This window comes from Sciurus carolinensis, chromosome 7, assembly GCF_902686445.1.
Source record: "Sciurus carolinensis chromosome 7, mSciCar1.2, whole genome shotgun sequence".
Taxonomy (NCBI): domain Eukaryota; kingdom Metazoa; phylum Chordata; class Mammalia; order Rodentia; family Sciuridae; genus Sciurus; species Sciurus carolinensis.
In genome coordinates, this window is record NC_062219.1 from 114,830,777 (window position 1) to 114,857,283 (window position 26,507).

Here is a 26,507-nt window from a genome sequence, read left to right on the forward strand (position 1 = left end):
CAGAGTCTTCCCCATGAGGGAAATTTCCAGGGGTGGGATTCCCTTACGTCATCATACTGTGTGCCTTTAGCCCTGGCCTGGACCAAAGAATTTGAGAACTATGGGCTGAGATGGTGTGAAGTGGAGCAAGGATCCCTGAACCCTGAGGCTGGGGTTGGAAGAGGTCCAGCCATGACACCTGGGTCCTGCCTGCTTCCCCTTCTTAGCTGCCCACCAGTCTGAGGGCCACTGTGGTACTGGTGTGGCTCAGGGGACCCTTGACTTCTCTGATCCCTGTAAGTGGGTCAGTTCTGAGGCCTGGGTATCTGCTGAGTTTCTTTCACCTGGTTCTCTGTGGCCTTTTCTAACATCCAGCACATTCTTGGAGACGTGTCCCCTCCACCAGTGCCTGGGTTTCCAGCTCCCGTCCACCCTCTCCTCCCTGTCCCACCTACTCCCCAGCCCTGGCTGGTCCTACCCCCACCCCATTCACCAGAAGGTCTTCCTCTTGCCGCCAACCCTCGGCACTGCCTGGACTCACTTCTCCAGCCTTGTCCTTGCTGGGCCCTGGTACTAAATCCATCTGAACCAAGGAGGGTCATGTGGCACGGTTGACAGAGTACCCTGATGGGGTGGCTTTGCAAATTCACCTCCCAGAGCTCAGACGTGGGGAGCATGAACCACGTGCAGACCCAGCTGCCACGGTCTGAGGTCCCTCGCTGCCGTCCCACCCCCGGCCAGGCCTGAGTGTGACTGAGCTGCTATACAAGCCCATAGCTGGGCTACTGTGAGTTGAGCTGCTGTAAACATTGATGTGGCTGCGTCACTGTAGTATGCTGATTTTAAGTCCTTTGATGTAAACCGAGGAGTGGGATAGCTGGGTCAAATGGTGGTTCCATTCCAACTTTTCTGAGGAATCTCCACACTGCTTTCCAGAGTGGCAGCGCCAATCTGCTGTCCCACCAGCAATTATGAGTGTACCCCACATCCTCGCCAACACCTATTGTTACTTGTATTCTTGATCATTGCCATTCTTACTAGAGTGAGATGGAATCTGTGTAGTTTTAATTTGCATTTATCTAATTGCTAGAGATGTTGGAGACCAGGGCCTGATATACTTGTTTGCTATACTAAATCCACTGTGGCTGCAGGATTCTGATGGCCTCCATGATCTCTCTCAACACAGGGAAGGACCTACATATTTTCTTCTCCCCTTTGCTCCAGGGGGAGACCTACATCGGGGTCCGACAGCCTCCCCAGCCTCCCTGAGCTTCGCTGTGAGTTTCCCTCACAGGTGTTGACCCTTGCAAATCTGCATGTCCAGTTCTGCTTCATGGAGGACCCAGACTGTCGCTCCTGCCTCCGGAGTCAGGCAGACCTGGTTTCATATTGTGACTTCTCAAAGCCGTAGCTTTCCATCAGTAAGTCAGAATGAATATCCCTGCCTCACATTCTGAGGGGTGACTAACAGGGTGCATCTAAGAAGCCTGGCTTACCAAAACCGTTCGCTCCTGGGTGGACTTGGCCCTCACGGAACTGTTTCTACCAGCCCCTGATTGGGGTCCATGCCGGTGACCTTCCAGTCCTGGCTTCTCTCACCTCTTCAGTTGCTGCTTCCTCCAGTCTCAGCCCAGATCCTGTGAGATCCTGCAGGGCCTGCCTGCCAGGGCCTGGGCTCTGGGGGCATATGGTGGACAGTAACTCACAGGCCTCCTGCTGCCTGAGCGGAGCGACAGGTTTGCCCACGGTTCTGACCCACCCCTCCCACTAATGGATGTTTCAGAGGAGCTTTTCAACTCCAGGTTTTTTTTTTTTTTTTTTTTTAATCTTAAAAGGGAAATTACTTGCTTAATTTAATTTTTGTTTAATATTCCTGCTAAAAAATGAGGTTCAATTAAGATACCCAGAAAAATCATAATGTTCATTTAACAGTAGAGTTCCACAAATGTGGTTTTTTTTCTCTTTTTCTTTCTTTTTTTTTTTTGACTCAAATCCAGCTAAGTGAATTACTGATCTTTATTAGATGCTTTAATTACAGGTTGTTAATGGAAATATTACTGAAATTAAACTCAAATGTGTTAACCAAGGAAAAAGCTTTATGTGTCACTAAAATAACCAAATTTCAAAGACTTTGTCGATACGGTCAATTGAAAAAGCACCTGGAAAATTAGTCCCTTAATTGTGATATAGTGACAGACTTTCTGCAGAGGGCTGGTCTCTCTGAGGCCTGGGGTGGACGGACATGGCCCTCGTGAGACAGAGGCGCCATGCTTAAGGCCCACCTCTGGGCACACCTGTGTAGGCCCTGCCCCGAGGCCCACAACACCATGATAAAGCAACTCTGCAAATCTCAGCAAGCCCTTTACACACAGGCACAAACACAGCCCAGACACGTGCACCGTTCAAACTGTCAACCTCACTGATGTTTGGAGTGAAAATTCAGAATGTGTCCATGCATTTATTCATCAAAACTGTCCTGCACGTCCTGTCCTTGAACACACTCTGACATCCACAGGACAAGATCTGGCTTTGATGAGGCAGCCAGGTGTACTCTCAGGAGGTCCCTCCATGATCCAGAGTGTTCACTTCCCCAGGGACTGAGGGAGGTGGCCTGCGGGTGGGGTCCCTTAACCCTTCTCCCCTCTGCCAGCCTATCTGTGGGCTCTTTGTAGAACTCAGCAGACACTGGGGAAAGAGTGACTTTCTTGGGGGGACACAGTCTTGGGGGATGAGCAAAGCACCACATGCTGAGAGTCATGTTTGAAGCCAGCTTAACCCACTTGCCGTGGGTATCCTTGTCACACTGAGGCTGATCAGCCCGTTCTTCACCCTGCTTCCAGGGCCACCCTGTTCTTCAGGTTGGGCTTTAGGTACGACTGGGAGGAAAGCCCTCCTAAGTGTCACAGGGAAGGCTACAGGAGGAGCCTCTGCAGCCAGCGGGCCTGGGCTGGAGTTCCTGCTGCCAGGGTGACCTGGGGGGAATGCCAACCTCTTGGAACCTCAGTCGCCGGTTTCCTTGGCTCTTGGATGGGGACGACGGTAGCTCCTCGTTTCTCAGGTCTCTCCCTCAGCCCGTAAACCTGCTCAGTGCTCCCCTCCCCTAAAACAGCTCTTCTCGCCCGAGGCTCCACCTCTTTTCCTCCTTCTCTTTTCTTAGGAGCTCAATCTGCCTTCCTGCACCTGTGGCCTCACTTCCCATTCAGTCCACACATCAGTCAGCGTTCTAGAGACAGCAACGGAACCTTCTCTAGCTGATTTAAGCAGAAAAGGAATGAGGGACAACATGCCAGGAATCTTCCAGAAACTCCCAGAAGGAGAAAGAAGCCTTGGAGTTCATACATGGGGAGCAGTGCCCAAAGCCAGTCATGGTCTCCTACACCGGAGGCCCTACTAACCTCCACTGCTGACCCCAAAGCTGAGCCTCCCGGCCACTCTAACTGGAAAATGACAGATCCCCCAGCCCCTGTATTCTCACCTAGCTCTCTTCCCAATCCAAGATTCTCACTGGCACCACTGATTGGTGGAGCCAGGTCACATGACTGGTCCAGCGGCAAGGGAGGTGGGGAAAGAGGGGTTCCTTCCTCAGAGTAGAGGGACTCACATGCAAGAAATTTACCATCACTGGAAGGGCAATCAGGGGATGCTGGCAGGATGACAAGAACTTGCCACTCACCTCGCTCATCCACCGCTCTGGGGAGGCCACCATGCTGGGTGTCTTCTCTTTGAACCTCCATGTCCATCCTCCATCCTCTTCCCCTCTGCTTTTTGCTCCTGGAGACCAACCAGAGGACCCGTATTTACCTGTTGCCTCACCGGCCCTCTGCTTTCCAGTTGGTCAGCAGGGAGCGCTGGCTGGAGCCTGGAAGGAGGAGAGTGAGGGCAGGGGATCTTTCTCCTCAAGTCTCTGTCCCTGGAGTCCCACCAGGTGGCTATGTCTTGCCACCACTGCACAAACCCTGTGAGTGAGCCCTCTCCATCAGCCCTCCCTTTTACCAGCTTGGCTGGCCCCTCCTTCTTTTTGGTCCTTCTGGCGCAGGGTGGTAACTGCTCCTGCCATCTGTCTGTAACCCTTCCAGGGCCCTGTGCTCTCTTGGGGGATTTCCTACTCTGCACCCTGCTGTTATCAAGACTCCCTTTATTAAAGTCTGGAAATGGCCCAATTTAAGAGTGCCTTTTCAGCCAGGCTTGGTGGCACATGCTTGTAATCCCAGTGACTCAGGAGGCTGAGGCAAGGGGATCATGAGTTCAAAGCCAGCCTCAGCAACTTAGCGTGACCGTAAGCAACTCAGTGAGACCCTGTCTCTAAATAAAATACAAAAAAGGGCTGGGATGTGGCTCAGTGGTTAAGTGCCCCTGGGGTCACTTCCCAGCACCAAAAAAAAAAAGAAGACTGCCATATCTTTTACAGGACTCTGACCAGATAGCCACAGTGATCTTCATTTTGCCAAAGCCAGTGGTCATTCTTTAGCTTTGATCTTCCTTGACCTCTTACTGCATTTGACCTTGAGGCTACTCATTCCCTGATGACCTCTGCTCCCTTGACTTCCAACTTCCTGACTGCGCTTTGTCTCCTTCAAGGCCATTGTTATAGTTTGGATCTGAATATCCCCCTAAAGGTGCCTGTTGGTTCCCAGCAGGTGGTGTGATGGGAGGTGGTAGAAACTTTAGAAGGTAGGGTTCACCTAGCTGGAGGAAGTAGAATGCTGGGGGTGAATCTTTGAATGGTATATTTTGTTCCTGGCCTTTCTTTTCTCTTTCTCTTGCCTTTCCTCCCTCCTGATCAGATGGTGCTTGCCATGATGTTTTGCCTTGCCAGAGGCTTAAACCAATAGGGACAAGTGACTATGGACCAAAGTTTCTGAAACCAGGAGGCTGAAATAAATCTTTCCTCTTTTAAGTTGTTTTTCTCCAGTAGTTTGTCACAGTGATAGAAAGCCGACTAACACATCCATCTCCTCTTTTGTCCATCCTCGGAGCATGGCTATTCCCTGAGGTTCTGTTTATGGATTTTTGCTCTTTGCATTGATCTCTCTAGTTCAGCTCACTCACTCTTGTACTTTTAACCCCATCTTCTTGCTGATGTCTCCCAATTCTGCATCCCTGGCCTCTCCCCTGAACTCAATACCAGGTACCTGCTGGAAACATCACCTGGGTGTCACTTGGCATTGTGAACCTAATAAAACCCAGCCTGACCCATCATCCTCTGCTTTCCTCCCTGTGTTTCAACCTTTGTTAAAGGTAACACCGCCCATCCAGTTACTCGGAATAGCAGTCTGGAGGCCACCAGGCTTTTCCTTCTGCTGCCTGACTTTTCTCATCTTGTTCCTTTTTGAAGAGTTTCATGACGCCATCCTCTCTTCTGTGATTCTACTAGCAATGCCTTGATCCGGGCTCTCATCGTAACGTGGGTAAAATAGAGTAGCCTCCTCCTGATCGACCTCGTAGGGTTCAGTCTTGTCCAATGAAAACTAACCAGGTTCCTTGTGGCCAGAGTGACACTTCCACCATGTGAACTAACCAGGCTGGCTTCTGCTGAGGGCACTTCAGTCCTCTGCCGCCTGAGCCCAAGCCCTCCCCCGTACACGCCTGCCACTCCCTGCCTCCTGCTGATGTGCCACGGGAACTGCCTGCTTGAAATTTCCAACACACACTGTTGTTCCACCTCCGTGACCCTGCAGGATGCACTGTCCTCTAACTCAGAGTGCTGTCCCCTCCCTCTCCCTCACCTATCACCTCTCCAGCCTTCAAGACTCAGCGGGTGTTGTCCTTTCCTCCTAGGCTGACGTCCCCAGTGTGGGCAGGGACCACACGGTCTATCTTTGCCTTTGTCGTTCCTATTGACTTTTTTCTTTGTCTGTCACCCCTTCTAGACTAAAATCTTCCTGATGGAAAGGATTGTCCCTTAATCATTTCTAGCACTTAAGTGTCTAACACATGTTTATTGATCCAAATTGAACAGAAGGTGCTGGATCAACTAGGTCACAGAATCTGTGATACTCTGAAATCTTGAGGCAGGATGTACAAGGAGACCCTTCTGCCCTTACCCAAGGCTTCCTAGAGGGGGTCTTGGGAAATCCAGCCTCTCCCTCCTATAAAGAGATCTATGGTTGTACACAATGTAGATTCATACCATTCGTGTAGGGTACATGTAGGGTAATGATGTCTGTCTCATTCCACCATTTTTCATACCCTCCTCCCTCTCATTTCCTTCTACATAATCTAAAGTTCCTCCATTCTTCTCTCACTCCCCCAACCCCCTTTATATATCACCATCCACTTATCAGGAACAACATTCAGCCTTTGGTGTACCCCATTTGTGTACAATGAATTAAAATGCAGTCTTAAAAATTTTTAAAAAATTAAAAAAAAAAAAAGAGAGAGATCTAAGGCCTGGAAAACAGTCAAGTTCATAGCGTTAGCCTAGAATCCTCACTCCAGCTTCCTGGGGCGGTGTCTTTGGCCACGCCCTCTTTTCAGTTTTCTTTCCTAGGGAATTTCGCATATTTTCAAGGTTGGTGGAGGCCATAAAGCATTAAGGTTTAGAGCCAGAGCTTAGGAGTCAGACAGACCCAGCTTAAAATCTACTTACCAGCCTTGCGACCTTGGCAGTTCCCTGACCCCTCTGAGCTTGTTTGCTCATCTCTAAGTGGGGTGGTGATTATGGCACCTCCCTTATGAGGATTAAATGAGATGATGGAAGTCAAGCCCTTAGCTCACCCCTGGCATCTCTACCTCGGCTCTGAATGGAGGCTGTCAGGAAGGCTTAGTCCAAATCCCACCTCCCCTGAGAAGTCTCAGGTGACTCAGAGTCAGCCCATAATAGTTTCCTTCCTCCCATCAGTTTGAGTCTGGTCCCAAACACTCATTCAGCATTTATCACTCGCCACTTTAAGAGTGTGCCTCATCCCCCCACATGCTAGCCAGCGCATGTCTTGTCTCCCCACTAGACTTTAAGCCACCAGCCAGAACAGGTCATGGAGTGAATAATTTCTAGAGACCTAGCAGGTGCTTATTGGGCACCTGTCCTTCTCTCCTTTGACCATACACCTTTCAGCCCTGCAGAGGCTGTGGTGGGGTGGGTGGGGGAGGAGGGCTACTCACTGGGGACCCCTAGAGTCTTGAACTGCGAGGAGGAAGCAGGGAGGGGGTGGAGGATGGGCACCCTATGGGGACCATGGGTGGGGGAGGGAAATGTTCACATACCCTCCCCGTCGTATCTGTCATAACCGAGGAGCTGAGCAGTTCCAAGAAAACAGTTCACTCAGATGACTCACAGGGAGGCTGCCCAGGCGATAGGTAGGGCAGGTACCTCTCCAGGTAGGGCAGGTACCTCTCCAGGCATCTGGAAACAGGCGCCTGATACTGCACAGCTCCCGGAGTGGAAGGTGCCAGCAGCCCTCTGTTTATCCTTGAACTGGTGTCAAGGAAACGCTGGCAGTTTAATGAGCTCCAGGTCCAGGGAGCTAAAGCAAGAGCAGGTCTTCTTTGAAGAAAACCAGAGCCTGGGGGAGGGGGTGTTGCACCGCACCGCCTGTGAGCACCAGAGTGTGGGAGCGTGCGCCTTTCTGTGGGTGAGATCCAAATGCAGGGAAGGGAGGACGCTGCAAAAACTGAAGCCACCTTTCCTTTCTCTTGGAACAGTGTCCCCCTGCACCCAACCTGGCTACAAAAGCAGGAGGGCCGGCGGGTGTTGCACCACCCACTACCTGTGCTTTCTCTTCTGGGCTTCTTGCAGCCTTTCTGCCCCCTTGCATCAGCCCTGGGGGCACAGGGAAAACCCCTACACCCTGGGGCCCCAAACTCACCCCCCAGACCCACACACATAGCCTGGAGCTTAGGTGTCTCTAGCTCTTGAGCCGAGGGATCGCTGCCCACTTTGAACCAACAATCACAGCTGTGCATGTTGCGCCTGCTGTGGTTGTAGCCTCCCACGCTCCTTAACTGGATGTGAAAAGTTAATTCAGGTATAATTGTGCAGGCTTCATGAAAGGAGAGCGATGTGGGTTAATTAGGCTCTTTTCTGCAAAGGTAACGGCAAGCAGCAGTCCTGGCTCCCAGACGCCCGCTGCCCTCCTCTGGTGGCTTGTGCCTTTCCTGCCCAAGGGCCCCTGCAGGTGGGGTGGAAGAGGCGAAGTATTAAAGCATTTTGGAGAAGAAATCCACTAGGGCATCAGTGAACAGATGTATGGCCCAGCTGGGTTGGACTCTTGACTGCCAGTGATCCAGACCTCCTGCTTAGCTCCCCAAAGCTGCTTGTCTTGCAGTTGCTCCCTTAGTTGTGTTTGACCCTCAAGGAGCTACAAGGCATGCTCCGACCCTTAAGGCAATAGAGCAATTGGCTTAAGGCAATTGAGACTTGTTACTATCATCATCAGCATCACCATCATGGTGATGTCCAATGGACAAGCACTGTCTTGGGCACATTTACAGGTGATTTGATTTCATGTCAGCAATCCTGTGTGGTAGGTTTTCTAGTCCTCATTTTACAGATGAGGAAATTGAGGTTCAAAGAGATAAAACTAAATTGCCCATGGTTACACAGCTAGAAATCAGCAGAATTGGGCTTCCATCCTTGTTTCCTGCAAGGGTGAGTTATAGTGCTGCCCATTTCATTAGCTGTCAGTTAAGAAAAGGCACAACCTTAATAAGGACACAGCCTCAAATCCTATATAGGCATGAGGAATTCCATTCTGCAGGGAGCCCATGATAGAAGTTCTAAATAGGAACATGGCTGTGGGCTTCCAGTGTGGGGGGAAACTCTTCTTGTTTTGAGATACATTATTGAAAACATGGGAGCTTGTTTCCTTATTTTCTCACCTCTGGAATCAGCACAGGTTTCTCCTCTCCCCTCCACCAGAATCCCATCCCAGGAATCCGTGTTTCTTCTATCATGGAAGAAACCGACCCACCAGTTCCTGGGACCTGGGGAAGGAGGCTCCAACCAATACAGCCTTTTCCCATCCGAGGTGATCAACCATTGTAAATGGTCCACTCTGTCCTGCCATGATTGAGCAGAAATGGACTTCACACTCTTTCCTGCTCCCAGCACTGATGGTACAGAGAGACCACCTGAGTCTGACCATGCTGCAGAGACCATATCTGGGGGCAGAGCTTTTGTGTCTGTTAGAATAGGAATCCTCCCGGGGCTGTGGAATCAAGGGACGCTCCTCTCCATGGTTGCATTTGTGTGCTTCACTTTCATCCAAAAAGCACACAGGGCTGATGACCGCTTGGAAGTCTCAAGGGCAGCTCCTGTGGTCAGCACAGTGACCTCCAAGCCCAGAGAGCCACTGAACGCACAGGAGGGTGGGGCAGGGAAGCCTGGTAGAGGTTAGAGGTTCGGAGAGGTCAGAGACATGCCAAAGTCAAAGAGTAATTCAGTTGAAGCAAAAAATCAAATCTGCATTTCTAGGATCCAGTGCAGCCTTCTGCTCTTCAAAGTTCATGATGAGCTCCAAACATCTCGTCCTGGATGGGCCTTCAGTCCTCACACAGGAGAAGGGATCAGAGGGATTCCCCTGTGACAGGTAAAGAGGAACACCAAGTGAATGTGTACTTACTAGGTGTCAGGTACTGTGAAAAGTGATTTATGTTTCAGTCCACACAACTGCACAGGAACAAACACCATCCCATGTTAAAGATGCAGACATTGGACAGACTTACTCAAGACCACCTGGCTGCCCAGCTATGGGATCTACACTGGAATCAAGAGTTGCCTAGACTCCCGTGAAAAGCGGGTGGCTTAGGTTTCAGTCAGTGAATGTTTGTGGGACACCTTCTGTGTACCTGGCAGTGCAGTCCCCCCCCTGGAGATAGAGCAGTGAGCTAGACCGGTGGGATTCCAGCCCCAAGGAGCTCACAGTCCGCTGGGCAGGCGACTGGGTGTTTTAGCCATCTTTCATCCCTGTGCCCCAAATACCCACTTTAGAGGAGGAAAGGTTTATCTTGGCTCACAGTTTCAGAGGTTTAGTCTATGGTCAGCTGACTCTATTGCTTTGGGCTGAAGGTAAAGCAGAGCATCATGGCGGAACGGTGACAGTTGAGGAAATCTGCTCACCCCATGGCAGACAGGAAGCAGAGAAACAAAGGGGAAAGGGCCACAGGGAAGAGGAGTCCTTCCAGGGCGTGCCCTCCGTGAACCAACTCCTCCAGCCACACGCTACCTGCCTATAGTGACCCCCCAGTTAGTTGGTTCAAATTAGGATAGACTGACTAGCTTATAGCTCTTAGACCTGCATTGACACAGGAGGTTTTGGGGAAACCTCATATCCAAGCCATGACACTGTGCCCTCCTTGAGAAGCAGTGGAACATACTCTAGTTATTTTTTTGGCTCTGAGATCCTAAAGGGGTGGTGGCTCTCCACTCTGGCTACAAAATAAGATCGCCCAGGGATTTAAAGGAAATACCCAGGGTAGTATCCCACTCCAGACCAATGGAAGCCACATCTCTGAGTTCAGACCAGTATGATTCAAAAACTGTCCAGGGATGGAAATTGACCGTAAGGTTCAGAACCACAGCCTTGCAGCCACTGCAAGAGCACAGGACAGAGCAAGTCAGACGTGTCTTACAAAGTGGGGAGTGTGGTGGCCACCAACAATGCACCCTTGGGAGGAGTGGTCTCCCTCAGAAGGAGCTCAGGGAGGGCAGAAAGGGCTGCTGGGACACATGCCCCAGACACACACCCTCTCCCCGATGACAGAACGGTGGTGGCAGCATGACAAGTTTACATGAATGATCTCAAGGTTTCTGGCTGCCATCTGCCTGGGAAGAATTTATTTATTTATTCTAGTTTCTAAAGAGGGAATTTTTATTTTTGCCAGAGTGCCTTGAGATGTACTTGTAAATTTAAAGCACTAATTAAAATACATAAAATATAGCATGGAGCAATTAGAGTGGCAGGAAATGGCAAGAAGGAACTTGGTCAGCTCTGATTGTTGGAGATTGGAAAGAGGCCAGTTTACCAGGCCTGACCTTGCCCCAGGCATGAAGAAGAGCGGAAAGGGGAGCGGGTGTCCAGAGGCCCCCACGCTTCCAAGTTGGATGTGGGAGATGGTGGGCAACCATGCAGGGGCTGCAAGTCTAGGAAGGAGGCACGGCCTGTGCCCAGGAGCCCCCAGCTCTGCCCTCAGGGAGCTTCTTGTGGAATGTCCGAGGGTTGGCGAGGATCTCCGTATTCACAGGTGGAGGCTGAAGTGTGTTTTGGTGAAGCCACCAGTCTGGTCTGTGTGGTTATTTGTGTTCTCATAGGAAGCTGGGTGTGGAGGCTGGAGCCCCAAGTTTTACCTGAATGTGTTCACTATCTCTTTCATAATAGTGATTTTATGAACACTTTGTCAAGAGTGGTTGGATTTTTTCTTAAAGTATCTCTCCCTAGCAGCTAATAGCCGAAGGGAGACCAGGAGGCACATATTCACCAATAACATTAAAAGCTGAGAGTTACAACCTATGCTAAGCACCATTCTAACATCTCCCTGACCCCTCTCATTCTTTCAATGATCTAATGAGATGGCGCCATCAGAATGTTTTACACAGGAGAAAACTAAGGCCCCAACTTAACTCCCTGGAAGTCACACGGCTGATGAAAGATCTTTCCCTGGCTGGAGTACAAACCCCACAGTCCTTGCACGGAAGCACAGTGGCATTGGAGTGTGGCGTGGGGGGCTGAGTGTGGACAGGAGTGGAGGACATCTCAGACTTGGGGACCATGAGTTTGCGCCAAAGGGAATCAGTGTCCTGGGTCCAAGAGCCATTTCATGGCGTGACCTGAGATGAGTCCCTCCACCTGCCTAGGCCTCAGTGTCCCATCTGCAAAGAATGGAGTAGGGCTGGATGAACTGGTGGTGCACATGAAATCCCCTGGGGAGGCTTCTTCACAATATGGCTGGCCCTGGGGCTTTCTAGTCAGCAAGTTCTTGCAGGCTCCACCAGGGGGTAGGGAATCTATGTACCTTCAGCAACAACAAAATGAGGCTCCAGCAGACATTAACAGCTAGTGTCGCTGAGCTCTTGCCATGTACCAACCCTGTGCCCAGAGCTTTACAGGAACTGTCTCGCTTCCTCTCCTGAGCAATCTCATAGCAATGGTGCTGCTGTTATGCTCACTGTAAGGTGAGGAAACTGAGACTATAAAAGATGAGTGATCCTCCTCGGTTGCCACAGCAGGGATCTGTTGGCCGATGTCATCAATCAAGCACTTGCTTTCCAATCCAGTCAACTCCATCATCCCTTTTCTTGTTCAGGTGAGGGTTCTGCCCTTTTCCAGGTCTGGCTAAGTAGGCACTGGGCAATATGATCTGATCCGACAGGCGACTGCACCAAGGGTGGGGAAGTGGCTCAAACTAGACTGACTGTCATCCAGTCAATGAGTTTCTTTTGAGAACTTGAACTGAGTGACATTAGAACCATTAAGAATCTGGATCATGTTGGGACCTGGACTGATAAGGTCAGTACTGGGGCCAGAGCTGGTGTTCTGTTAGTTCTTCATTGCTGCGACCAAAAGACCTGACCAGAGCAATGTAGAGGAGGAAAAGTTTATTTTGGCTCATAGTTTTAGAGGTTCAGTCCATGGTTAGATGACTCCATAGCTCTGTGCCTGAGGTGAGGCAGAAAATCATGGCGGAAGGGCATGGTAGAGGAAAGCAACTCAGGACATGGCAACCAGGAAGAAGAGAGAGAGAGAGAGAGAGAGAGAGAGAGAGAGAGAGAGGGAGAGAGAGAAATCTCTACTCACCAAGGACAAAATATAAACCTCAAAGACATCCCCAGTGACCTAGACACCCCCAGTGACCTATTCCCTCCAGGTACATACCATCTTCCTAAAATTACTAACCAGTTAACCCATATCAATGGATTAATCCACTGATTAGATCATAACCCTCAAAGTTGACTCATTTCACCTCTGAAAATTCTTGCATTGTTTCACACATGAGCTTTAGGGGGGCACCTCATATCTAAATCACACAGTTGGCACCATGGAAACTCAAAGATATGTGGATGCTGAATTTATGACAGCTACTCAGGGGAATCTGGTTTGTGAAGAGGAGAATGGAGAGGAGGGACAGAGAGAAGAAAGCCCACGAGATGAGAAAAACAGCAAGAAGCCTGCTGGATGCCTTCCCAGGGCCCTGGGGACCAGCCTGCACCTCCTGCAATTGGGATCCACGCTCTTTACAGTTCTCCCCTAATGACACCAACTCCAAGGGTTTCTGATCTTTGCAGTTGGATTATTTCCTAAAATACTTGCCCCAACTTCTCTACAAAGTTTTTAGGATAAATTAGATAACAGATATGAAAGGGCTCAGTGACCTGTAAGAAACGACGCCAATTATGAAATGTCTGGAAAGTAGTTCTGAGCTGAAGTAGAACTAGTGGATTGCTGCAAGAACTCGGGGGACTTCCTGTGGGGTGGGTTTAATTAAGGGCACTGACAGAGGCAGTGGTTCTGGATAGGATGTAGCAGGCCTAGGCCGGGTGGCTAGTGGGAGAAGGAAGGCCCACTGAAGCAGGAGAAAAAGTGTGAACAACCTTGTGGGAAAGGCCTGTGGGGTGCGTGGGAGGGGTCGGCAGGGTGGCAGAGGCTGCTGCAGATTTCCAGGGGATGATGGCAGCTGCTGTCTAATGGGGGACATTTTGAGAAACTCCAGGGTGTGGGTATTTTTGTGTATGCCTGGTAAGAGGAAGCCACCAGAGGTTATTGAGCAGGTGTTTTTAAGATTGGTTGAGAAGAGACAGGGGAAGACTAGTCAAGAAGGTACAGTAGTCTCAAGAGACCTAGAAAAGTGTCCAGAGATTTCATGAATGAAGAGGAACCAAGACTAGATAAAAGATTGTGGGTCCTCTATCCATCATGCATCCCACAAACTTTTATAAGCATTTAGTATGCTTGGCACTGTTCCAAGCAGAGGTGATTTAGATGAATGAAACAGGTGTGGTTCCTGCCTTCGGGAGTTTATAGTCTGGTAAGGGAGACAGACCATGATACAAAATAATATGAGATTACAAAAGGTGAGAACCTGTGACAGGGGAATGACCAAATTGGAAAGAGGGTGGAGGTGGATCCTGGAAGGATTCCTGGGGGCAGTGAGGTTTCCCTAGGTGTCAGGTCTGAATAGAGGGTGCTGGTGAAGAGTAGGTGCTGCACATTCCAATTTGGGAGGACAAAGGATGTGGTGGGAGCAAGGGTGGGGGTCTTGGTGGGGATGCAGGTGGCCTGCACTCAGGGCCTGCATTGGTCTCCAGGGCAGTTACTGTCCCCTGAGAGTTGTAAGAGACCACGGGAGCATTTTAAGTGGAGAAGTCATGATGGCGTTTATGATTTTAGGATCGACTCTGCTTGAAATGTGGAGAAAGATAGGGAGTCAAAATAACATTTTGGAGCTGTAAACTCCAAAAACTGACCCTGATTATCTTAGGCACAAAAGTGCTGGTTGGTACTAGTTAGGTGTCTGGCAAAGCTCAAGAGAAGACTCCTCCACATGCTGGGGACATGGCCGGTAGTGGCATTGGGGCCACATCTTTATATTCACTATTCAGGAAAGAGGACATTCTGGAGAAAGGCCCTGCTTGGGTCACATGCCTGCCCCAGGGGACAGGAGTCACAAGAAGCAGGTGGAGTCAAGGAAGAGTGTTCTTAAAGGAAGCATCGAGTGTTACCAGATAGGAGTCTGTGAAGACAGAAGGGAGCAGGGACCTCAGCTCAGCCCCAACAGATTATGGACAGATGTCACTGAAAATAATTTCAGGATGCATCAGAAGCAGGCACACACAGAGATTTATTCAGGAAAGCAAGAAGCACACACCGGAAGGGACAGAGTGAGGGCCATTTCGAGAGTGAGAGACATTTTTGGAGTCTTGGACCCTTCTTTCAAAGGCAACTTTGTAAATAATGGGCATGTGTGGGGGTGAGGGTGACATCAGCCTGGTGAGCTCGATTCTTTTAATCAAGGAGCACAGGGCAGGTCGTGGCTGTCTGACTCTCTTCAGCATCTCTAGGTGGATGTTTATCGGGTCAATGGACAAACTTTGGAATGCTTCCACATCATAGGTCTTTAATGGTATTTTTTTCTTGGCTTTATTTTGTCTAAAGAACATTGCATAAGCGGGCAATCCCCGCATGTGGACATTACGGAACTGGACGTGTGGCTCTCCCAGGTTCAGGGTTATCTATAAGAATTTAAGTCTGGAGGAAATCCAGCGCGGGTGTGGAGGTGAGGGTTCATGGAGCTCTTAAATTTAAAGTTATAATCCCCTTTTCCCTTCCTGTTGGTTTCCTTCCTCCCTCTACTTATTTCTTCTATCCTTCCTCAAAAGGACTCAGGAAATGGTCAAAGGGGTGCAGTCTCCTCTGTGGGGGAAAATGGTCCTGAGACTGGTTTTCTCTTTGGAGGATACAGTAAAGAGAAGGGACCAACAAGGATTGTCACTACCTGCCAGGTGTTTAGTCGGGCCCCGAGCCCCATGGTATGGTTAAACTCACACAGGCTTTTAGTGACAGAGTTCAGGGTAGATCCCAGGACTTCATCCCAAACCCCATGCTTTCTTATATCCTATGGGGTATCCTGGGGAGTGCATTTGGGTAGAGAAGATGATGTTGGACTTTGACTTTCCAACCACAGGAAAACCAACCAAAGAGAACTGCACTGGAAACAGCTTGAAATTCAGATTATTGAGGGGATATTGGGGTTTGGAGCTGAAAGAAGTCACCTTAGCAGGCTCTGAGGAACACAGGTCCCCCATTAAAATGGCTCTGTCACTGTGGACCTTCTAAGTCCTTTCTTTTCCCTCCCTCCCCCCAGATGTGGCTACGTTTTTGCTGATCTTCTAATTAACAAAAGAGCCAATTGCCTGATTTTTTTATATTCATATTTTAAGAAAGGAAGCAAGATGATTTTGCACAGGTTTGTCTGATTGCCGGATTAGCAGGCGCCTTCCGACTCGCTTAATCCTTGTTTAATTCCTTGATCAACCTGGTTCAGCTCAAAACAGCCCGCACCTAAGAAATGCAGGCTCAAAGCTGTGTTTTCAGGAGTTAAGCACCCGGCATTGTGTTTTTTCTTTAATGTGACCAAATTGTGGTTGTGTTTGCAATGAGAGGGACAGGATCACAAAGAAGTGGCTGCCAGGCACAGAACTCAGAGAATAGAGTCTGGATTTTGGAAATAATGCTCAGGAGAGATGGAAAGCAGCATGTTCTCAGGGATGGAGCCAGGATGATGTTGTGGTTGCATAAAGCAGCGCCCCTGAATGAAGCAGACTGTTCAAACCACAGGATCCCAGCAGGGGATGGACACCCCATGCAAAGTAAGAAATTTGTAGAGTTTAATAAAGGGTCTATTTAAAAGGCAGGGTACACAGAAACTGCAAGGGTTGATGAGGACCCAGGGCCAGTAACCGTGGGTCAGTCCTACACTTGGATCTGAAGAGCCAGGGAGGTAGCAGTCCGGGGAACCCAGGGGGAGAGCAGTGGTGTGGTGGGGACCCTAACAGGATGCCACCTCCAGCTGAGGACCCGCAGCCTGCAAGCTGCAGAGGTGCGGCCCAGGCTTGTTATTCTCCCTCCCCATCTCCTGCTGCTGCTCTTGCAGAACCCAATCAAGAGGAAGTCAGGGTGGGATCCTGGGGGGAGTCCGTGCAGTGTAGGGAGAGGGCAGCTGAGGAGGGTCCAGGGAAGAGGCCCAGCACAGCGCTCTGCAGGGTCCTCTTGCTCTTTTGCTCTGGCGGGGCTGTGGCTCTGGAGAAAAGCAATGAACAGGTGGGGGTGGGGTCAAGTTTGTGTCCCCGTCTCTGCTATCTAAGAATGGCTTCCTGCTTCCTGCACATGCAGCTTGGCCAGCCCTATCTTCATCTCTTTTCCTCCTTCAAACTTATTTATTTCTCAAGGCTTCTTGGTGTAAGTGCGACTCTTATCCATGTTCCCATTCACAGGGACAGAAGCAGCACTCAGCATCTTAGATCCTAATTTGAGCCTCAGAGGGGTTGGGGCAGCAGGCCTCTGAGGATGGGGAGAAGCCTCTTCCTACTTCAGGGGTACCAGGCCTGCCTTGCCTTGCCCCTCTTCTTGTCTAGCATCCAAGAATCCATCAGAATGGGGCACCATCTGGATTGCTACCTGACTCTTGTGTGGACCTGCCTCTCCCTGCCCCTTCCTTCTATAGTCTCCCCAGATCACCCACCACTGCCCCTTTCCCTGCTCCACAGGCCCTTGTCACTCACAGGCTCAGGCTGTTCTGGGAGTGTGGATTCTGGGCCTGCTGCTCTGTGATCAGCTCGAGGAAGTTCTCCTTGGAATGTCTCCCAGCTCTCCAACCAGCTTCTGCACCAGCTTGGCCAACATCCTTGGGGAACCCAGGTGGTTGGGGAGAAGGCAGTTTGCTCTGTAGACATATCCATCCTGACTCCAGAAAACCATTGCTGAGAAGTAAAATACAATATATTAAGGATTCCCCAGGTCTGGGGACCAAGAGAGACCATTGAACCAGAGTCCAATTTTTAGGATTTTGAAAGCTGAGATTGTCAGAATTAGGAAGAAGCAGAGAGGTCACCTAATATGATGGTTTGTACTCATTTTAGCTGCGGAATCTTCTATTTCCCACAAATGAAATCTTTCATGGATTCTAACAGGTAAGTGGAGCTTTCTGAAGAGGACAGGGTGGGTGCTCCGTTGGGCCTCTGATGTCCTGAGACCTTAGAACCACAGGCTTCATGGGGCGCAGGCCACTGCCCTGAGCTGGTGTGAACCCCGAGGCCACAGAGTGAGGCACCCTGCCTTAGCTGGTTACCGGCCAAAGAGCCCAGATCATTCCTAAGCTGAGGTCCTTTGCTTCTTGCCGGCTTCTTATGGAGGTTTGTTTTGGGGAGTCTCAGCCCAGCCCTCTCCCCAAGAAGCCAGGTCTGTGGGGGTGCAGAGTACAGCCTGGAGGCCACACCGTGGGTAATGCCAGTCACGTGAGGCTGGAAGGAGCCTCAGAAGCACCTCCCAGCTTAATCCCCAGCCCATTAGACCCTGATTACTTAGCAATGCCTTGCCGACTGATAAAGGCTATGGGTCACAGAAGGCCCAAGCCAGTTTCTCTCATGTCCCTGGATGGGTAACTTGCTCTCTCCTTCCAGGAGATTCTCACTGACCTGTCCCTGGGCTCTGCCTGAGCCCCGATGCGAAGTTCAATTAGCATGCAGGCCCAGCTAGCTGGCTATATATATATTATTTGCACAGGTTAAGTATTCCTGATAAGGCTTTTCAAATCAGAGGGCTGAAATGAACTTAATTAGAACTCAGAATACTCGAGGCAGAGATAAAAGAAAGCACATGCAGGTCTCTGAAGCAAAGAGGGGGACAGGGAGAGGAGGAAGCGAGGGCGAAAGGAGCAGGCAACGATGCCATCCTTAGAACCAAGGGCTCCCTGACACTGTGAAGTCCTTCCTCGTGCAAACAGGCCCAAGAGCCCACGAAGAGCACTGTTCCTGAAAATGCCCTTATCGTCCCCTCATCCCACCATACAACCAACCCCCTTGCTCTTTACAAATACATCCAATGGAGGGGCCTGCAGGACTGGCAGACGACAGTGCCAGCCTCAGCTCACCTGGAGCTGCTGTGTCAGGGATGCTATTGCCTGTGTCTGGGGGGATCAGTGGCTGGAGGGACAGGGAGAAGAGGCCCAGAGCCTGTGGTTTTGTGACGGGTGTGCAAGACACAGTACCAGACCAACCAAAGTCATCACGAGGGACCCAACCTCCTGGCCCCTCAGTATCCACATTCCTGAACCAGGCCTGATATAAACCATGCAGGGCAACAGTCCATGGATGTTAGCAAGGAGCCTTTAGCATCTCTGTGGCCTGTAGAGACATCTAGAATTCAGAGCTCATGGGCGTTAGAGACACATTCCTGTCACAGTATAGAGAAGGGAACAGGCCAAAGAGAGAGCTTGATTTGCCCAAAGCTGCTGAGCTGGAAGTAGAACTTAAGTCTCCTGATTCCTCCCTAACTCATTTGTGATGGGGATAATATTTTGCAAATATGAAATCCATGCATTTTAATCCCCCCCCCCCCCATTAATTGTGTTCTCAGGCCACCTTCCTCCTCCAAGACTGCTCTGCAAGATTCGCCTCCCAGCAGAGGGAGAGCTGGCCCGACCTCAAGCAAAGACCCCATGGAGCAGATGCAGCAGGTTCCACGGCACAGCCTTTCCTCCGCAGTCAGGAGTATCCTAGCCGCCCTTGTCGTATCTTCATGAGGCGTGCACAGAATAGGTGCTTTGTGTGGCTGTCGGGCCTGGACAACTTGCTCGTGGAGCTTTCTGCAGAGAGCATCTGGGAGACGGAACGGGGAAGGGAAGGCATGTCCATTCCCATCCTGGGGCTTCTGGGGAGAGAAGGGAGCTGAGGATGCGGAGGGAGGACAGGACACCAGTGTCCTGATCTTTCACCTGGCTGAACTCCCCAAGGAAAAGACAACGGAGTAGACACCAGGGCAGGGGGGGCTCTGCCTCCTCCTCATTCAGAGTGCAAGGAAGTCGCTGCCTCTGGTGGTTCCTGTCCTGGTGAGGGAGACTGCGTGGGTGTGGCCAGCACTACAGTGTGGTTAGGGAGGACCTGAGTTTGGCCCTTCAAGCTCCCTTTGGTTCCTGTGTGCCTAAGATGGAGCCCAGAGGTTTGATTGCCCCACAGGGTGGTGAATCTGGTTGGGGAACTTTCCTGAGAGTTCAAAGAGGCCAGGCCAGGACCTCAGAGGGTCCTCAGCATCCAAAGACAAAAAGGGACCCATTCCATAGGAGAGTCCTAGATGCCCCTGACCTGATAGAACTGGTAAAGAATATGCCAGAAGGTCATCAGCAGTGGAAGTCCTGCTGGACACTTAGGAAGACCCCACTCTCATTTTGTTGGGTACCGACCCACATTCACCCAAGGACTGGCTAGAAGCCAGAAGTGCCCTCCCACCCCTCCCTCCCAGTGCCTCTCCCCATCCACAGGTGGCACCCTGAGAGGAGGAGGAAATGTGAGTAGGGGGCAGACAGATCAGCACTTTGTGCACAGGAAACTGGGCAGTTTGTTTTTGTTTTTTGTACCAGGGATTGAACCCAGGGGTACCTAACAACTTTTTATATTTTATTTAGAGACAGGGTCTTTGGACCTTGCTAAGTTGCTGAGGCTGGTTTGAACTCCTAAACCTCCTGTCTCAGCCTCCCGAGCTGCGGGGATTACAGGCATGCACCACTGCGCCTAGCCCTGGGTGATTTCCTTAAAAGACTGCTTAAGTCATTGAACCAGACCTAGGCTACTGTGTGGGGCTAAAACTGAATTGTGCTCCCCATTACCTGCAGATGAGGTACATGTAAGAGAGCTCAACTGACAGCAAATAAGAGAAAGTGGCTTCTCTGTACCTCCAAGTATGCTGTGAGGACACCAGTGACCTGGCCGCCCATAAATTACCCTGTGTGATTCCCGTATGTGCTGGGGTTGGATGAAGCCAGAGGTCAGCTCAGAGTGACCATATGGTGTGCGAGGCAGGGGCCATGGCGGCATGCTCAGAATCATCTTGCCACCAGCGTTTCCACTCCAGAGGCTCAGGGACCTCCGCCCCCGCTGCTAGCGCTTCCCTCTGCTGGGTTCGGAGCTGAGCAGAGCTGCTGAATGATGGTCGATGCAGCGGTACCTGGGGAAAAGTTCAGGCTTTCCGAACACCCAGACCAGACCTGGGTGGCAACCTCAGCCCTCCTGCTTCCCAGCTGAGTGATCGTGGGAAAGCAGCCTCACCCCTTTCAACCAGAGTGGAGCCCACGATAGCATCAACTGCACAGTCCCGAGGTGCAGTTAGAGGTGTGTGTGTGACATTAGCACAATGCTCTGGGTGTAGTAGGTGCCCAATAAACGGCATAAATGCATGAATAATGTGTTATTTGCAGATACGAGCACATGGTCCTGGGTCCTACGCTGAAAGGCAACACGGTCATCCCTCAGTATCCACGTGTTCCAAGAGTCCTGCAGATAGCAAAATCCACGCACGACCAAGTCCCTTATGTAAAACGGCATAGTATTTGCATGTAACCTACACATATCCTCCCATGTACCTTAAATCATCTCTAGATTACTCATAATATCTAATGCAGAGTAAATGTTATGAAAATAGGTGTTATGCTGTATTGTTTAGGGAACAATGACAAGAAAAAGGTCTATACACGTTCAGTACGGATGCAAGTTCCCCCCCCCCCCAGATATTTTTAACCCATAGCTGGTTAAACCCTCCAGGCAGAACCCCTGGGAAGGGCAGACTGACCCAAAGAGAGAGGGCACCAAAGCCACGTGGCGGGCGCTGACATCCCACCTTGGTGTCCTACTTACTATGGAAAAGTGACCTCTGCGTCTCAGCTCCTCCTGGGTACAGTGGGACCAGGATGATGACACTCCTCTCACGGGGCGTGGGCACTGAGTTCACACACCTCTCACAGCAGTGCCCTGCCCAGAGTAAGCGCTCTATAAATGTCACCGCCATTGTAAGACTGCGTCTAGATGCCATTCGACTCCATTTCTCCCCTTGCCTGGCACAGGCCCTGAGAAGAACAGACCCTGACTTCTGACCTCAGGGAGCTCCCTGGGGAGGCCCACGTTCATCCTTAGAGTGGCCACACCCCGGCCAGCATATGGGCCTGAGTGACACTAATATAGCCAGGACCCCGGGAGGGCCAGATGGAGGGCTGCCCCAGAAAGCTGAAGAGCAGGGCAGTGGGAGGCAGGACCCAGCAAGTCACGGGCAGGCCATGGTGCCTAGGCAGGGTCGCAGGAGCCGGTGCCCTCTCCAGGGTCACGTGCCACTGTGTGTCACCAGGGAGCCACCTCGCAGTCAAGCCAGTGGCAGTATAAAGACAGCACTGCTGAGGAGTCTGGACACCTGGGGCCTCTGTCTCTGCTTCACCTTTCACAGAACAGAAGACTGGGGACAGCGGCTTGCTGCCGGGAGCTTCGGTCTCCCTAACGTGAGACAGAAAGCATCTGCCCTCCTTCCGGGTGCCAGGGTTGCTGGCGGGACAGAATGAACTTGGAGGAGGTGCCATCCGGTCATCAGTCTCCATGGGGATTAGCCACTGTGTGAACCTCGAAGCTGCAGGGTGGGGAAGAGGGCAAGGAATGCCACTGGGCAGGAGAAGTCGGTGCCTTCTCCTTCCCCGGGGAGGGGACAGTCCCCTTTCATCTCCTCACTCAGGTCTAGTGAGCCCCTGGGCCTCTGGGTTTGGGTTTCCCCCACACTTGACTTGAATGGGGGGGTGAAGCGTTGGCTTCATACCTCCCCCTCCACAGCCACCTGCCCCCCCCATGTCACAGCTGGGAAGGGCAGAAGTGCCAGCTCAGTGCTCCTTGGGGAGAGAAGATTGGCAGGGCATGCCAGGTCTCTTCGCGGGGGTGATGGTTCTGCCCCTCCCGACGCTGGCCTTGGCGTCCCTTCCCCTGGCCAGGAGGCCCACTGCCTCTGCTCACCCCGCCACCCCTCCGTCCTCTGCACCTCCCTCCGCTCAGAAATCAAACTCAGTCTCCTATCTGGCTTCTGCATTGTGATAAATAGTTGTGGTGTGCTTCTGAGGAGGCGGAAAAAAATAACTAGCATTTAAAATACTGAGCTGCTCAGAAATAATTATTCATGAGTTTTGTGCATGCGTTGGAATTCTCCCTGCAGGCCGAGGGGCCCTGCCGGAGCGAACTCAGCCACCATTTGGCCTTTCTCTCCCTTTTCTCTTTCTTCCTTCCACTTTTCTCCTTCCTCGTGTTTATGAATACTCAACACACTCGGAATCGGAACATTAAAATACATTAAAGATGCTCCTGAATGTGACGCGGCAGGACCTTTCCGAGTTCAGCAGAGGAGCCAACTGGTGGGAGGGAGGGCTTTTCGGGTGTGACCGCTGAGCAGAAGCAGCTCACGCCAAGACACGGGCTCCAGCTGGGGCGGGGGAGACAGCCTCGGCCTCAGGGAGCTCCCGGCTAGGGAGACTTGGCCATGTCCTCCAGGAGCCCGCGACTGAGGAGACGTGGCCCTGTCCTTATGGGATTTCCTGTTTGATGAGGGACCCTTTTCTGATCTTAGAGATGACGTTCTCAACCTCAATGGCTTTCTGATGTGCCAATGTGTTTGCTGCTTCCATTTTTCAATAAAGCTGAAATGATCAATCAATTAATGGATTCACTGATTTAATAATACTTCTGTGTTAAGCAGAGACGAAACAGGGGAGCTCGCCTGAGGAAAGGACACGGTCCCCTTTACCAAGGACTGCCAGCCTCAGGAGGAGTCAGACGGGCAAGGGTTGTTGGGTGAGGTTGTGGCAAGTGTCACAGCCAAGCTGGGCCCACAGTGATCCCAGGTGGGTGATCTGGCCTGTCCCTGCTCTGGGCTCCAGCTCACTTTATCCCCCTGTTAGCATGGAGTCCTCAAAACAGAGAGGCTGAGGAGGAAAATAAGCGTTGAATGTAGAATAGCCGAAGCTCTGTAAAGAGTGGTTTGTGCTCCTTTATTAAGAATTTATTCAATAAGCCCGGTATGGTGGCCCATGCCTGTAATCCCAGCAGCTCAGGAGGCTAAGGCAGGAGGATGGCGAGTTCAAAGTCAGCTTAACAAAAGCGAGGGGCTAAGCAGTTCGGTGAGACCCTGTCTAAATAAAATGCAAAATAGGGCTGGGGATGTGGCTCAGTGGTTGAGTGCCCTTGAGTTCAAACTCAGTACAAAAAAAAAAAAAAAAATTGGGGGAATAACTAAGTATTTGGGGAAATTTCTAGATTCTAGGACTATGGAAAGTGTTGGGATAGAGAGGGGAGTGAGCTCTCCCGCGGCTCTGGGTCACGTGGCGTTTTCACCAGTTCCCATTTGGTGTGTTCTAGAGCTTTAGAGTGGAACCACCCGGAGGTCAGGCGGAGACCCAGACCTGCTGAACCCCAGCATTCACCCGATCCCGTGAAGGATTCCTGTTTGTATCGGATCGACTTTCCTCCGTCACTCTTGCTGCAAAATAATCCCTGTACCCTTTGGGGAGCCAGGGAGGAGCTCCCCAGGCCCCCATCGCCCTTTCCTTCCTCGCCCCCACAGCTCACTGCAGGAAGGGGGTTGCAGTAGGGCCCCCAGAGGCCAGGGCTGAGGCGTTGGCCCCACCAGGGCGTTCACTTAAACGCCAAGTGAAAGCACCCTGGTGGCCCTTCCTGGTCTCTGGCAGATGGACTCTGCCCTGGCCGGCTGGGGTGCCCTGCCAGGTCCTCTTTGCAGTCCATTTCCATGCATAGCAATGGCCGCTCTCTGGAAGCCGAGGTGGACACTGCTTTAGAGCTTCTCTGTCGCTGGAGCGTGCTTGGCCCTTCTGCAGGGTTGTGGAGTCACCCAGGGAGCAGACCCAGCCAATCACGAATGGCTGCCTGCGCATGAGCAGCCCGCTCTGAGCCCTGTGCTCCAGTCCCTCAGGGGACCCCGGGGCTGGGGGGCGGGGGGAGCCGGCCTCGGGCGCCCCCCGCAGCAGCCTCCCTTGTGTTGGCTCCCTTTCCTTTCTTACTGCTTCTTTTCCCAGGGAACTTTTTCTTTCTTTCTTTCTTTCTTTCTTTCTTTCTTTCTTTCTTTCTTTCTTTCTTTCTTTCTTTCTTTCTTTCTTTCTTTCTTTCTTTTTTTAATGGTATCTGGGGATTAAACTCAGGGGCACTTAACCACTGAGCCACATCCCAGCCCTTTTTTATATATTATTAGAGACAGGGTCTCTCTGAGTTGCTTAGGTCCTCACTAAGTTACTGAGGCTGACTTTGAACTCATGGTCCTCCTGCCTCAGTCTCCTGAGCCATTGGGATTATAGGAGTGCCCCACCGCGCTGGGCCCAGGGGGTACTTTTTGAGTGACCTCCTGAATAAACAGCTTATTCTGACATCATCGTATCAGAATCTGCTTCTGGAGAACTCAGACCAACGAATCTGTGTCAATGGCTGTCACAATAGAGAGATGACCCTCTAAGAGAGGAAGACTCCAGTTTAGGAAAGGACAAGAGGCTGCATGTTATTATTATATTCCCAGAACCTGGCTTAGTATCACATGCAGGATGGGCGGATGGGTGCCCAGAAAGTGTTCTGTTGACTGAATGAATTAACATCAACTTGCTGTGTAACTTTGGGTAAATCCCTTTGCCTCTCTGATCACAAGTTCACCATCTACAAAGAGAGGATGATAGTTTTACCTACTTAGAACCTGGGGTGATATACCAGCTGTGAGTGGAGCTTTGTGATTTCAACGCCCATAGAATTTTAAGGGGTGAAAGATTAGAAAGCTTCCTCTTATTCTTGTCACTGCTTTGCAAAATGCCCAACTAGGAACATTTTAGTGGCTGAAAAAGTAGCATCAATTTTCTCATTGAAATTCTTTTATTCAAGAAAGTGGATAATCTTAGTGGAAGGAATAGACACGATGTTTTCTGTAGGATTCATTAAAGTTGTTTTCATTTTGAATTAAACATGCTGTTTCTGAATATTTGTTCTGAATTGGCCCTGTGCAAAAAAAGAGAGAGAGAGAGAGAAAGGTTGCTTCTCACCAATCTTCTTGTTTGATAGCTGAGAAAATGGCCCAGGGAGGACTGTGCTTCCCTGGGGCCCCGAGCTAGTTAGGAAAGCTCCTCCATTCTGCAGAAACTCCATGGGCATGGGCTCTGGCCAGGCGCTGGGCTGGGTGTGGTTGTACCCTGGGGAGCTCATTGGACAAGTTCCCCCTGTCATGGCACTGTCAAGTGTCCTGAGGCAGGGGCTGTTAATGGAACAGTCATACTAAGAGCTGAACAGTACGTGCTTGGACAGAAAGGAGCTGCTTTCTCCAAGAGCTAGCCTAGTAGACCTTAGTTAGTGGGCAGGGGACAGAAAGAGAAGGTGCCCAGAGAAAGTCTGCTTGAGCTGTCTGATGCTTTACCGGGGGCAGGGTGGGCGTGGCTCCTCCTGCGACAGCGGTCTGCTTAGTGCTTTGACCTTGCTGCTCTGCCGCAGACCGGGTTCTTTCTCCTCCTCTCTCCCTCGCCTCTCCTGATCTCTCCGCTTACTCATCTCAGGGGAAACAGAAAATTGCCTTTCCTCCCCATCCTGGGCAGAGTTCTCTGTCCCTGAGCACACACCCACCACAGGAACCAAGTACTTCAGACTTGGGATGGCTTCAGAAGGTCTCAGAGACGACTGTCTCCCAAACTCACAAGTGAATTACAACTCCGTACAGAGAACACATGGAAAGTAGCCTTTTAATCACCTCTTTAAAAGCCCCCTGTTCCCCTGGATGGGCAGAATCACAGCCTCTGGGACAGGAGTCTCCTGTGATTCTCCTTCGCTAGCAAAGCAATAAAACTTCCTTTTCCTTTTTCTCAAAACCGTGTCCTTGTTATTGGATTGGCACTGGGGACAAGGACTGAACTTTCGGTAACACTTGTAGAGCAGGCTCAAAGTTCCTGTGGCCAGAGGTGGTACCATATGGATTTGAGGAAGCACAGAGAGCGAGGTGTGAACTGGGAGAAGAGAGACTACCGGCTGTGACCACAGGGGTCCATTCATG